General features: G+C 41.0%; 1 protein-coding gene across 3 annotated transcripts in view; it reads left to right on the top strand.

Annotated features, from left to right (window-relative positions):
• MAPRE2 (microtubule associated protein RP/EB family member 2) overlaps positions 1–14,193 on the top strand; it is a 151,143-nt gene that overhangs the window by 39,214 nt on the left and 97,736 nt on the right. Inside the window, exon 1 of one of the 3 annotated variants that reach the window (XM_044382940.3) lies at positions 2,519–2,570. The exons of the other annotated variants lie outside the window; for them this stretch is intronic. The gene's annotated coding sequence lies outside the window, so the exon portion shown is untranslated. Of the gene's footprint in view, positions 1–2,518; positions 2,571–14,193 lie in introns of those variants that run through there. 3 annotated transcript variants of the gene reach the window in all.

Below are 14,193 nucleotides of genomic sequence, written 5' to 3'. Positions count from 1 at the left end.
CAACAATACTTATAGGTTTCTTCTCTCAGAAAAACTAGTTAAAATCTCTAGGAAAAACTACATAGATACAGATAGGTCAAATACATAAATACGGTAAGATTCAACTTTAATCTTAAAATGTGGTGTGCTTTTGAAAATTGATGGCCTGTGGAAAGAGAATCCATTTGACCTTGATGGTTTTCTTAGAATATTATTCTGATTGCAAGATGTAATGAGATTATATTTCTTTCTCTATGAAAGGTGACACCTCTTGATTTTTGGAGAGAAGAAGAAATGACCTAATCATAAGTGCCATTTACTAGACTTCAAGTTTAGAAACAATCGACAGTCAAAACAAGGAAGCGTTAAGTACAGTCATAGAGCATAATGTAAATATTAAGGATAAAGGAGACCTAATGGTAAAGCTATGCAAATTAAAAGCAGGAAAGTTCGCAAAGAGACCTAAAATGGAGAGTCGATAGGTCATGCTCCTTGGAATGAGTCAAGAAATAGGATTTTAAGAGTGTTGCTTTAAGTCGAAATGGTAACCACTGGAATAATTCAAAATATTACCAATAATTGAGAGAGACAAGAAGCAATAGAAGTGTTGAATTTTTTTTCATAGTAGAAAGTACTGTGTTGATAAATTAAGAATAGAATATACCTGAATTTTTAGAGCTGCAATTGTAACCCCAAGAAGAATTAAAACCAGAAGTAGCCCAAAAAGATCAAATGTTTATAATGGGACTAGGGGTAAGGGAAAGTACTAAGAGATGTTTGCTTTTACTATTAGACATTCTGTATGTCCTGAAATTCTTCTGCATATTCCACAAATTACAAATAGTCCCCTACGTTAAGAGGATTGAAAGGAGAGCACGGATGGACTCTTGGAAGTTTTCACGTTTGCCTCTAGCCCAAGTGACATGGTTATGGAAACAGAAAAATTGAGAGGCAATGGGAGAAGAATGGGTAGGATTTGGTTGTTTGGTAGATAATTGAACAGGATTTTTTTTAAGAGAATGAAGCAAAGATGTATAATTTCAGACTCCTTGATGAGAGTAATCTAAACTGAAGCTATGGTCAAAATGACACCAAGGATAATATACTTTTAAAACTTGCTGGTGCCTTGCCGTTCTTCAGTAGTATTTCTCTAGGCTGGTCAAGAAATTAAAATGTGGCCATTTCAAGTGATATTTGTCATACGGTCAAATAGTTGTCATAATGTGATAACCCAAATATCTTTGTATTTAATCCTCAGTGTCAAAGACATCACACTACAGAACCACCGTCACCATGGGAAAGAATTAGCTAAAGAGCACTTGCTTGGTCAAAACTTTCAGATCAACAAAGAATTGATGCTTCAGGTTAACAGTGGATCCTGGCTCTCTCCTGTCTCGCAGTGATTTGATTTATGCCTTGGGGGAAAGTGGCCAGGTTTTACTGCATTAGAAGCTCTCAAAGCTCCAGGGCTCCGAATATTTGAGTTTTCAGTGAGCTTCTAATCCTGCTCTGCTATCGTGAGCTGGGATTTTAGCAACTTCCTGGGCTTGATCCTATTGACTTTATCCTATTTACTACAAGTTTTTTAAACAACGAAGTGGAAGCTAGGAAGAACAGCGTTCTTTCCAAACCCTTTCATAAACTTATGAACTCTGCAGGTCCTCCTCATTCACAGCCTGACACCCTGCCTCACTCATGGATGATCTGTTGCAATTATTTGCTGAAGGCCTTACCACTAAAATGCCACCTTTTTCCAACCGCAGTAGAGCAAGGCATTTTACACAATCTTCAGTTCTTAGAACTGAATAACTTTTCTTTAGGAATGGAAGCAATCTCGAGTTTAATAAAATTTACCAAGATCCTTGGAACAGAATCCAAAGGTTCACTGAGCTTCCATTTCCCATTTTGCAGAGACTGATAATTATGTGTAAACTCAGGAAGAAAACTTGGCTCTCATATCTGCCTGACTGATATTCAAGGGGCGTCCGAAAAAGATCTTCTCCGTAAATGTACTAGTGTGGATGGCAGCATCTCCCCTTGCTGGAGGGCATCGTGTTTTGCCAGGTAAAGTCAGTGTAGAAAAGCTCCGAAAGGTCAGCCAGATTGTTTTTGTTTTGGTTTGTGGTTGGTTTCTTGCCTTCCATGTTGTGAACGGCAAAGCGATAGATTTAGAAGAGGGAAGTAAATTATGTTTTTTTGCTTGGAGGGAGGGGGATTAGAGAAAATAAAATCTGGAAGGTAGTCCAGTTAACTGTACATCCTAGAATCGCCTGATTAGGAAAGCACCGTCTCAGCCAAATCAAGCAGCTCACCTTGACCGGTACTAGCCAAGCCACATTGCTTTTCTCGGTGTGAATGTGTCCTTTATATAGTATTTGCACAAGGCATGACCTCAGCGTGGATTGCAGCTGTTTCATAACTGCTGCGAAGCTTATTGGCTCAGCTCCACAGAGCTGTGTCCAAACTTCAGGAACTCTTCTCAAGTAATGTGAATGTGGGAGGAGACCACTTGTGGAATGATTGACTCTACCCGGAGTCGAGTGTTTTGCATGCAGAAGACGAGGCTGCTGCTCTCCAGGTTGTGTCCAAATGTGAGTGACCGGCCAGAGAAATGGTTTTTGGACCTGTCGTCCAGCCTCAGAACTCCCCCTCTGCAGAGCTTTGAACGTAGGAAATAGCAACGCTAGGCTTCCTTATATCTTCAGGCAAGAATTGCCTATGAATTTTTAAGCTGATATTTTAATTTGCTGAAAACAGGGATTCTGACTTTCATGATGTAATCTGATTAGTCAGTGCCATTGTGAAGATGAGACGGTGGATGAATGTTCCTGGCTTTCTCTCCTCGTCCTGAATGTTCTGGAAGGACAGGGACTCTAAAGAAAGGACAAGTGAGATACTGTTACATTTACATCATAATTCATTTGACCTGAGTTGCTAACCTCTTCCTTGCTTTATCGTGAGGCAAGCTGAAGTTATTTTCAAACGGTAGCTGAGCGGTCTAGCAGTGGCACTGAACCTAGCCCAGTGCAATAACCAGAGGGAAGAATCCAGCTGTACAGGGATGTATGTGAAGGATTCAAAATAGAAGTATTTACAGGCTCTTCTCTCTGCTTATTATACATAGGGGAAGTCTTTTCTCGTGCTGATACCAGGAGGCAGAACTAGCCTGCCAGTTTAAGACGTAACCAAATTAAATCCCACCTTCCTGTATATGGTGAAGGGTAAGTTTCTCAAGGTAGCTAGATTGTACTAGGGCACTTCGGTACCCAAAGTAAAACTCTGAATGTTTATCCTGAAAGTGCTAGGAAACCAGTGAAGACTTTTGAAAAAGAAGGGACAAAAGACAGTTCTTGGGGTGATAGGTCAGAAGCCTCGAGAAGTAAGTGTAAGGAAGCGAGGAAACCTCTCAAGAGTCTCAGAATCTAGGCATGAAGTAGTAGGTGGGCCGTGGGGTGTGAGGAGTGGCGGAAGAAAAGGAGGCACCTCTGTGTCTCCTGTTTCGTGTCTCACTGTGAAATGAAGAGATAGGGTGACCAAATCAGAGAGATGGGCAGGGGGTGGGGCAAAGATTCTGAGGAGTGAAAATGGAGGGCTGGGTCCAGTTCAAGCGCGAGAGGTGATGAGGGGTGGGGAGCCAAGTAAGGGAGAAGCTTCCTCGTTAAAGGAACTGTGCATCATCCAAGGCAATGGCGCCAGCCTAATTTCTGCTTCTGCCTCTGGTCTGCTTGTTCAGTGAGTGAGGGAGTGCGGTGATGACTGTAGACACCACACCGCATTTTTACAAGCTGCTTCTGGAAACCTGAATGGAGATCTGATTTTTCGAGTTGCACTCATGGCAACTTTCCCTCAGGGGAACCTGCCTAGTCAGCAGATGATGCCTATTTTCTGCTGATGTTTCTGTCACTACCACTTGGGGTCAGGTATGTTTTCCCTCCCCAGAAGTATTTGGCCTCTCTGCAGAAAAATCCGTGTCCTGCTAAGCCGTTCACTGACATGTGTCCCCTCTTGTTCCTGTGTTGTGGTGAGTTGGAAAGCTCTGTGTGGCTTTGCCGTGCCTGAGGGTTCTGGACACAAAGCAGAGGACAGGTTCCCTCTACTTACAGATTCCTGAACTGACTTGAGTCATGGCTGGGAATAGGAGAGAGGGCAGGATCCCTTCTCAGGGACACTCACCAGCCTCCTACCTCAAAAAGTCTCCAACTAGTAATGTAGTCTTGTGATTTATAGCTCTGAATCATTCAAGGATCTTAAGCCTTTGATACTTGAAAATCAGACTTCTGAGGCTTACAAATTTTTCCTCAGGTGGCTCTCCATGCCATGGGCTTTAAAGTCTATTTTGAAACTCAGTACTTGAGCACTGTCTTTTTTTTTTTTTTTTTTTCTAAAATTCTTTAACAACCTTGTGTGGAAGAAATGGAGAGTTAAGGCATTAGAACAGGGCGGGTGTAGCAGAAAGTATTTGTTATAGATGGCTACCATACCATAGATGGAGGGGATGGCTCCCCTCCCACATGTTTCTCTTATAGTGTGATATTGACATTCTTCCCATTTATGATTCTGATGGAGTCAATATCCCTTCTTGAATCTGGGTTACCTTAACCAGTGAAGTATGACAGAAGTTATGCCTTGGGACGTCCAAGAGTAGATTCTGAAACCCCATGCTCGTCTGTCTGTTCTTTAGGGATGGTCATGCTTGGGATCCATCTGCCATGCTGTGAGGGAGCCCAAGTCATGAGGAGAGGTGTGTGTAGTTGTTCATCTAGAGCTCCAGCTGAGGTCCCAACCAAAAGGCAATATCGACCACCAGCTGTGAGGCTGAGGAAGCCATTAAGAGGACATGAGTGGTCAGCCATCTTTCTAATTACAGCCCCATGAGAGATCATAAGTGATAACCACCTTGTGTGTCTAGTCGGTCTGCAGAATAAAATGACTGCTGTTTTAACCCACTAAGTTTTGGAGTGATTCCTTACACAGCAATAGAGAACCAACAGGGTGTTGGTGTTAACTATATTACTGCATAACAGATGATCCCCAAACTCATAAACTTAAAACAATCATTTTGTTACAGCTCAAGGTTTTGCGGATCGGGCATTCTGGAAGGTCTTGGCTAAGCAATTTATCTCTGAGCCACATGTGGGTCACTATTAGCTGTGGTGGCTGGGGCCAGAGGATGCTCTTCAGTCATGGGCCTTGAAACTTTGTGGGTTCACCACCCCTCCTTATCATGCCTTCTCCTTCCCTCCTCCTCCCCATGATCTTTTCCCCTGGGGCCTCTCCACATGGATTATACTTCCCATAACATGGTGATAGAGGAGAGTTGAACTTCTTACAGGGCAGCTGGCTTCCAAGAGACAAAGGCTGAAGCTGCTAGTCATTGTGAAGTCTAGGCTAGGAACTAGTTGGCATAATTTTATGTCAATAAAATCTATTGCTCAAAATCTATTCCTCAAAGCTGCCACAGGGCCTGCCTAGATTCAAGAGGAGGAAAAATAGATCAAACCTCTGAAGGGAAAAGGGTAAACAATTATGACCTTCAGTAGATAGAGCAAGAGCTAGCCTTATATCTCAAAGTGTTACCTGGTGAATCTTAGTATACCCCATTTTATGAATGAAGAAGCTGAGGCTAAGAGAAGTAACTTGCCAAGTTTACTCAATTTTTAAGGACCAGCATCTGGATTCAAATTTGAATCTATTAATCCAAATTATGACCTCGTTCTACTTCTCCTTGCAAAATACAGTAACTATACAATTATACTACATTTTCTTTTTTAAAATCGAGATATAATTTTCACATAACATTGTACTAGTTTCAGGTATACAATGATTTGATATTTGTATATATTGGAAATGATCACAGTAAGTTCATGGCTATCACCATAGTTGCAACTGGGTTGTTTTTTTTTTTTTCTTTTTGAAAATAACTTTTAAGGTCTACTCCCTCAACTTCAAATGTACAATACAATATTACTATTGTCACATGTACTTTACATCCTTAGGACTTGTTTATTTTATAACTGGAACTTTGTACCTTTGGGCTCCGCTCACCCATTTTACCTACCTCCCACTGCTCTGTGTATCCCGGATTCGTGGTTGGTTGGTTTTTTTAGATTCCACATACAAGTAAGATCATATGGTATTTGTCTTTCTCTGTCTGGCTTACTTTGCTTTGCATAATGCTCTCAAGGTCTGTCCACATTGTCCCAAATGGCAATATATCTCAGTTTTTTATGGCTGAATAATATTCCACTTTGGGGGGAGAATATACCACATTTTCTTTATCCATTCACCTGTCTGTGGACAGATTGTTTCCATGTCTTAGCCATTGTAAACAATGCTGCTGTGAATATAGGGGTGCAGATACTTAGTGTTTTCATTTTCTTCCATAAACAACCCAGAAGTAGAATCACTGGATTATAGGGTACTTCTATTTTTCACATTTTGAGGAAACTCCATACTGTTTTCTGGAGAGGCTGTACCAATTTATATTCTCACCAGTAGTGGACAAGGATTCCCTTTGCTCCACATCCTTGCCAACATTTATTTCTCGTCTTTTTGATACCAGCTATTCTAACAGGTGTGAGGTGATACCTCATCGTGGTTTTGATTTGCATTTCCTTCATAGTTAGTGATGCTGAGCACATTTGCAGGTACCTAGTGGCCATTTGTATGTCATTTTTGGAAAAATGTCTCTAGTTCCTTTCCATTTTTTAAATCAGATTGTTTTTTGCTATTTAGTTATATGAGTTCCTTATATATATTGGATATTAACCCCTCATTAAGTACGACTTGCAAATGTTTTCTCCTATTTATGGGTTGCCTTTTCATTTTGTTGATGGTTTCCTTTGCTAAAAAAGGAGGTTTTTAGGGGCGCCTGGGTGGCACAGCGGTTAAGTGTCCGCCTTCAGCTCAGGGTGTGATCCCGGCGTTCTGGGATCGAGCCCCACATCAGGCTCCTCCGCTAGGAGCCTGCTTCTTCCTCTCCCACTCCCCCTGCTTGTGTTCCCTCTCTCGCTGGCTGTCTCTATCTCTGTTGAATAAATAAATAAAATCTTAAAAAAAAAAAAAAAAGGTTTTTAGTTTGATGTAGTCCCACTTATTTTTGCTTTTGTTGCCTTGCTTTGGCATTAGATCTGACAAATAATTGCTAGACTGACATCAGGAGCTTAACCCCTATGTTTCCTTCAGGAGTTTTAAGGTTTTATGTCTTATGTTTAAGTCTGGAATTATGCATTTTTCTGTATGGTGTATGGTAGGGGTTCAGTTTCATTCTAATGTGTGTAGCTGTCCAGTTTTCCCAGCACCATTTATTGAAGAGACTGTCCTTTCCCCATTGTATATTCTTGCCTCATTTGTCATAAATTAATCCTATAGGGGTGCCTGGGTGTCTCGGTTGAGTGGCCTACTACTGATTTTGCCTTGGGTCATGATCTCAGGTTTGTGGGATGGAGCCCCACATGGGACTCTGTGCCAGGCAGGGAGTCTGCTTGAGTTTCTTTCCCTCTGCCTCTCTGACCCCCCTCATGCCCCCCACCCCCGTGCATAATCCCTAAAAGAAATAAGTGAATCTTTAAAAAAAAAAAAAAGATTATAAAAAAAGATTTTAAAAAATCATATGTATCCTATATATGTATATATACATATATATGTTTATATATATAATATATAAGTTTATGCCTGAGCTCCCTATTCATTCCATTGATCTACGTGTCTGTTTTTGTGCCGGTGCCATACTGTTTTGATTAGTACCATTTTATAATATAGCTTGACCTCAGGAAGCGTGATGCCTCCAGCTTTGTCCTTAAGATTGCTTTGTCTATTCTGGGTCTTTCGTGATTCCATTCAAACATTAGGATTGTTTGGTTTTTATTTGAAAAATGCCATTGGAGCTTAAATAGGGATTTCATCACACCTGTAGATTGCTCTGGATAGTATGAACATTTTAACAATATTACCCATGAGCATGGAATACCTACTTGTGTCTTCAGTTTCTTTCATCAGTGTTTTATAGTTTTTAGTAGAGGTCTTTCACCTCCTAGGTTAAATTTACTCCTAGGTATTTTATTCTTTGTGATGCCATTGTAAATGAGATTGCTAATTTCTCTTTCTGGTAGTTGATTAGTATATAGAAATGCAACTGGCTCTGTATATTAATTTTGTACCCTGCAACCTTACTGAATTCATTTATTAGTTCTCACAGGTTTTTCATGGAGTCTTTGGGGGTCTTCTATGTAATATCACGTCATCGGCAAATAGCGACAGTTTTACTTCTTTCTGATTTGGATGCCTTTTATTTCTGCCCCACAATTTATTCTGTATTTTCTCAATTCGAAAGTGCTATCTTCAGTAAGGAGGGTATTATCTTTGCCCCTCCACAAGCACATGGGTGCGTGTGCACACGTACACACACACACTACAGGTTTAATTTTTTTTTAAATGCTAGAGAAATATTCTAAATAGCTTGATTATAGGCCTAACCGAACCAATCCTCAGGGCCAGGAAGATGGAATATTATAATTGGCAAACTCTTCTAGAATCACAAGGTTTGAAGGAATAGTTCCCAGAAGGATGGAAGACAAAAATAATAAAAATTCACTAGGCATGCCATTGCTTCTTGCTTATAATGATCCCATTGCATCCTTGAAGGCTAACAGGATCCTCCCTGAAGACTGGATTTAGGGGTTTGGGGGGAGGGTATGAGAGGCTGTGCAGGAGAGCTAGTCCCAAGAATTGATTGTAGTTCTATCAGCTGACTATTAATTCATTGTGGCTTTCCATATGTTGTTGAGACTAAGATCCTCTTGTATTTCCTAAGAATTTTTATAACTTCATATAGAAGTTAGATGGAAGCTAGTTGAAGGTGACCCTTTGTCTTCACGTGCTATACTCTGTAGTTGGACCCTACATGTTCCTGTTCTGTAGATGTTCAGTGAATGTGAATTGAGGACATGAAGGTACTTGGCCTTATAAGCTCTTGAATAAACAAAATATAGGCTCTAATTAAACCATTTCTGATAGGAACTTAGTCTTCATGATTTCCAGTTGCTTTTTTTTTTTTTTTTAATGAACTAGCTTCTTTAATTTTCTTCTTAAAAATTTTATTTGGATGAGGTCAGAAATTGGGGAATTTCTCCTCCATTACTCACACTGCTTCCCAGCTGCTGGCCTCATGTTCCCCTGACACGCTGTAGCGGAGACGTCAGTGAGCTACATGGTGCCATGTACACCAGACTTGACAGAGCAGCCCCCGGCTCCGGAAAATCCACCCTCTCAGTGTCTCTGGTTGTCATTGGTGGCCTGAGTTCTAGGCAGCTCTGAAACTCTGAAGGCCACTGGTACCTGTGTGAACTGTCTCTTCAGCACCCATATACCCTGCCTTCTGGCTTCCAATTTGTATTAGTGAGCCCCTTCTCTCAGTTCGAACTTCTTACTATCAAAGTCAAATAAGACGAAATGGCTTAGTTGACCTTTGGGAGCTCTAAGGAAATCCTCTCTTGAAAGCTTCTGAGACTTCTGAAAGATTATTTGTTAATGGTACCCACAGTCTCTTCATTTCTCTTGCCACCCAGTTGAGCCCAAGATGCCTTTTGTCCTTTTTCAATTGTCCTACCCTGTCAGTTCAACAAGATGCGCTCAGTTGAAACATGGAAACAAAATAGGGGAAGGAAATGAAGGAATTTCATGAACTTGGGCTCAGACACATTTCCATAAGAGCCCTCAAATAAGCATGTCTATAGCTGGATGGTTGAATTACAACAATCTTGGCATAGTGAAAATGAAAGCAGATTTTAACTTTAGAAACAAGTACCAAAAAAAAAGTGCCTATGGTCTTCTCTCCCCTCCAGAAGATATCAAAGAAATGGGCATTGATAGCTGAGGTTTATTCAGGGGGGAAAAAGTTGATTACTATCAATAAGGGTAAGAAAATTATTTTTGTGTATTAATCATATATACTGCTAACCCCCAAGTCCTGGTATCTCTTCCTCTCTACCCGCCTCCCCCGCCTCAGTCTTTTCCTTGCCCATAATTTTCAGTTCCTATCCTTCCACTTCTTCCAATCCCTTAGTCCCATGGATAGTGCTTTTTTATACAGCTTCCCATCCCTTCCTGGTTGCCCTTGTCTTCAGTCTTGTCCTCGCTTTCCCTCCCTGCCCCCAACCGAATTAATTGCCTTCGGGGCAGCAGTCTACAGTCTCTTGCCTCCACGTCCTTCTGATGTCTGATGTCTCATCCCTGTTATTCCCCAACCTTAGATTCTGCATTCTTACACCCAGGTTTTAGAAGGCAGGCTGTTGTTAGTGAATAAGAATGACGACTGACATGTGGCAGGTACGTTCCTGCCCAGCTTTGCCACTTCCTGGCTGGTGATCAGGCTAAGTTATTTTTAACTACTTACCTCCTCTGACAAGGGAGATTTAAAATCACTCCTTATAAGTTTCTGAGGACTCAAATACCTACTCGATTAAAGCATAGCACTTGGCCCATTAAAAAGGATTGAATAAATGTTAGGTGTTGTATTGCTATTGTTGTGATTGTGAAAATTCCACATCTCTGTCAGTAGATGCTGCTAACACTTCTACAAATAAATGGTTTCTAACTTGGGTTTTAAGTCAAACTCTTTACAATGGCCATTCCGAGCCCTGTGCCTTCTGGTCCCTCTGTTCCCTTTCTGAGCTCCTCTCTTCTGACTACTCCTCTACCCCATGAGGTACCCATTCATTCAAGTGGAAGTTCCATGAGGGCAGGGTATCTGGTCTATTTTGTCAATTTCTGTATTTCCGGTGCTTAGAATTGTTCCTGGTACATAGTAAGTGCTCTATAAATATTTATTGAATGATTAAGCCCTGATACAAATACCATTGCTTTGGTGAAGCGTTTCCTGTTTCCCCAGGCATGGTTACTTTATTTTCTATATTTCGGTGATACTTAATACATTCTTCAATTAACATTTATCACTTTGTATTCTTATGGAAAACATATTAAGGCTCTTAAATTCAGCCAGCTGGTATAATTCAAAAGCACATTTGTATTTAATAGACTGAAACCTCACATAGCACAGGTTTGATTGAATGATTACAGAAATCATAATGCTCTGAGTGTTTTTAAATTGCATTCCCATCATGTTCTATGAATTATTCCACAAAATTAAGTCCAAGCTTGAGAAATTCCAAGGAAAAGCAAATTAGAAAATTCTAGCACACACACACATCCTAGGCAGTGGCATGTTCTGTGTCTTGACATTACAGAAGCCTGGCTATTTTACTAGCAGATACGGAGGACACTTGAAAAATTCTGCCTGAACGTATCAGCATAGCTATAAATATGGCTGATAAGTAATCTACAAGGATAAGTAATCTCAAGGTCAATCATGGATGAGCACACCTTCTAGGTTGACCTTGAAGGGGGCTTCCTGTGGTGGGAAATTCACCAATTTTAGGTAAAATGCTATTACTAAAAACCAGGAGGCATCTACATATCCTAAAATTCTCATCAGATCTAAAGAAAGAACTAATAAAATCTGCTATGCCTTGGGGTTAAAAGCAGTGAACAGAACAAGAACCAATCCCAAAGACATTTCTACGCCACCGATGCAATGTCAGGGCCAGCACACTGGCTGGCCAATTGTATATTTACTTAGCTGCTATCATTTTGGATGCAGAGCATAGTTTAAGCCATTGATTGATCACCTGTCCCTGCCATTCTCTACTGGAAAATATGGGAGAAATTACTTGTCCCAGGGCAGCGATGTGACTGCTAAGTGGAATCCCGTCTGCAATCAGAGGTGATAGCAATCTAAGGAAGCCCCCGTCTAAAGTGGTGTGACAGCTGTGAATGCCTTTGACAGCAGCGATTATCAGCTTCAGTGAACACGTTTTCACCTGGAACGGCATTTGTGATGAGTAGGGCCTTCTGGGATGGCATCAGGATTAACATACCTTCCTGGCTAATGATTTCCTATCTTTGTTGCTATTGTCTCCTGGATTTCTCAAATCCAAGATAATACAAAATCCCTGTTCTAGATGAACTTCACATGTCGGGGCCATAGAGAGACAATGACTTTGGTGGTGCTCACTGGCTGAGGTCTCCAGAGAAACGTGATTGTGCTATAACCTAGGAACTCTGAAAATTAAAAATCTGTGTTGGTGCCCAGTTCCATCTTCCTTGAGTGGACCTGTGTGTTGAGACATCTGATGGTTTCCCTTTTTTCTTGTTGCTCTCATGGCTCTGTGTCCTCTGGGTCTGCCTTAGTAATCTTGCTCTCCAAACATGCATTTTAAATATTTGTTTTTACCGTGGGGGGGGGGGATCCTGGCCCCACTAGAACGGGAGCTCAGAAGAAGGGTCAGGTCAGTTCATCTGGTGCCTGACAGGTGCTCATTAATGAACATATTGGCCCCTTCAGTATTGCCAGGAACTTTTTTTTAGTACAAATACTTACTGATTTTGTTGCTGATACTATGTATGAACCTTGATTTAATATCTCCTCCTTCCTTGAAGATCTTGGCTTAGTCAGAATATGAGTGATTTTGCAGAGAATTACAGTTCTCCCTACTTGAATATTTATTTTCTTCAGAAATCATTGATGGGGTCTGATCTGAAATCCAACCTCTTAAAAATATCTTTGAGAACACCTCACCAAATCCAGGAAACCATCCTCTGCCCTTATAGGATTCAAACTTTGTCACGTTTGGCCTGAGAGACCTCTCTCTGAAACTTGTCTCCCTTGGGTAGAGCAAAACCATTCCTTCTTTGATTTGCCCCATCAGGCAAAAATCCTCCTCAGTCTTTCTTTGCAGGCTTGTCTCGTATCACTGGGCTTCTTGAAAGTTCCATGCCAAGCCTTCTCTTTCTGAGGGTACCAAAACCCACAACTTCAGTTATCACCCATGAGATAATTTCCTCCAAATCCTATGTATCTCCAAGTCGAACATACCAAATAAATTCAAGGACCCATATATTCCCTAAGTCAACAAGTATTTAATGAACACCGGCTATGTGTGAAGCCCTGTAACTGCTCGTTCTCACCACTCAGATATCCTAGAAGTACTTCTCTATGTCTAACACATTGAGAACCTTTCTTCCAGAAGGGCAATTCAATCTGTGTTTCCTAGCTTGATGAATGATACCATTATCCACTTGGTCACCCAAGCCATAAACTTGAGATTTATTTGAAATGTCTTTCTCCTTTACTACCCACCCATAACCTCCATCAATGATGCTGCCCACATCCAGTTAATCAGAAAATCCTAACCGTTAGACCCTCTGAAGAGCTCAGATCTGTGTTTTCTTCTACAGCCCCTTGGCCACTGTTTGAGTTTTAGGCCTTCATCACGGACTCATTTTAGTCTTCTCTGATATATTCTCCACACCACTACCAGCATCGGATCTTTGTGATATGCAAATTTCACCATTAATATCTCTCCCTAAAGCACTCCATGGTTCTAAAACACCTTCAGAATGAAGATCAAGCTCCTTAGCTGGGCCCTGGCACTGTTCCGTACGTGGTCCTTGCCCTATGTCCTGCCACTGTGTACCCTGCTCTTGGTCCATACTAAACAAATTGCTGTTTCCCAGAAACCTCACATCCTTTCCTACCTGTGTACCTAAGTATATCTGCTTGAGAAATCCTTTACCTTCCCACTACACTATCGTTTCTATTCTAAATGCCACACAGCCTAATGGATGAGCATCAGAACTTTGGGGCCAAGAAAACCCGATGTCCAATACTGGACAAGTGCTTTTCTTCTTTTTTGCCTCAATTTTGTCATTAGGATTCTTTTGAGACTCAAATTAGGTATTTGTTGAGTAACTGAATGAATTATGTATTCGTTTAGTGCCTACTGGCTTCTAGGTTCCATTCTAGGAGCTGCAGAGATAGCAGTGAACAAGATAGTTGGAGCTCCTACCCTGAAGGATCTTATATTCTATCTTGCACATAGGAAGTGAACAAAAAAGGTTATAATTATTATTCATTAGGCTTAGGTGATATTTCCTTGGGGGAACTTTTCAGACCCACTTCCTAATTTCCTTTCTGAATTAGGTGCTCATCTTCTTTGGGCCCACATCAGCCTATATGGTGCCATTATTACAGCCTTATGTTATATTGTAATTGCTGGTGTTTTTATCTTGCTCACTACAACCCTATCAGTTCCTCGAGAACTGAGCCTGGGACTTCTTTTCTTATTGTACCAGCTTCTAATACACAAGAGTATGCCT

Source organism: Ursus arctos, unplaced genomic scaffold (genome assembly GCF_023065955.2).
Source record: "Ursus arctos isolate Adak ecotype North America unplaced genomic scaffold, UrsArc2.0 scaffold_17, whole genome shotgun sequence".
In the NCBI taxonomy this organism is placed as follows: Eukaryota; Metazoa; Chordata; class Mammalia; order Carnivora; family Ursidae; genus Ursus; species Ursus arctos.
The sequence above is the reverse complement of the archived record's forward strand: the minus strand, read 5'-3'. Positions and strand labels throughout refer to the sequence as shown.